Source organism: Propithecus coquereli, unplaced genomic scaffold (genome assembly GCF_000956105.1).
Source record: "Propithecus coquereli isolate 6110/MARCELLA unplaced genomic scaffold, Pcoq_1.0 Scaffold42, whole genome shotgun sequence".
NCBI classification, from domain to species: domain Eukaryota; kingdom Metazoa; phylum Chordata; class Mammalia; order Primates; family Indriidae; genus Propithecus; species Propithecus coquereli.
The window spans coordinates 3560679-3561449 of NW_012149952.1; the positions used below are offsets into that span (position 1 = coordinate 3560679).

A 771-nucleotide genomic window follows, 5' to 3' on the forward strand; every position below is an offset into this window, starting at 1 on the left:
CTCTTGCTCAGAGCTGGTCTCGAACTCCGGACCTTGAGCGATCCACCCGCCTCGGCCTCCCAGAGTGCTAGGATTACAGGCGTGCGCCACCGCGCCTGGCCTTTCTTCTTTTTTTAAGGCTGAATAATATCCCATTGTATGTATATGCCACATTTTTGCTCATCCATTCATTGGTATATGGACACTTGAGTTGCTTCCATGTTTTAGCTATTGCAAATAATGCTGCTATGAATATGGGTACAGAAATATGTCTTTGAGACCCTGTTTTCAATTTATTTCTTTTGGGTATATACCTAGGAGCTGGGTCATATGGTAATTCTATATTTAGCTTTTAGAGAAACTTCCATACTGTTTTCTACAGCCGACATACCATTTTATGTTCTCACCAGTAGCCCACAAGAGTTCCAATTTCTTTACATCTTTACCAACACTTACTTTTGGTTTTTTGATAGTAGCCATCCCAGTGGATTTGAGGTAGTATCTCATGGTAGTTTTGATTTGCATTTTCCTAATGATTAGTTATGGAGAGTATCTTTTCATGCTCTTATTGGCCATTTGTATATATTCTTTGAAGAAATGACTATTCAAATCCTTTGCCCATTTTTGAGTCAGGTTATTTGTTTTGTTGTTGTTGAGTTTTAGGAGGTCTCTGGTCTTCTGGATATTAATCCTTTTTCAGATATATGATTTGCAAATGTTTTCTCGCATTCTTTGGGTTGCTTTTTTTTTTTTTGAGACAGAGTCTCACTGTGTTTGCCCGGGCTAGAGTGC

General features: G+C 38.9%; 1 protein-coding gene across 2 annotated transcripts in view; it reads left to right on the top strand.

The window, feature by feature from the left end:
* Window positions 1–771, top strand: part of ARHGAP35 (Rho GTPase activating protein 35) — a 146342-nt gene that overhangs the window by 45010 nt on the left and 100561 nt on the right. The window lies entirely within an intron of this gene.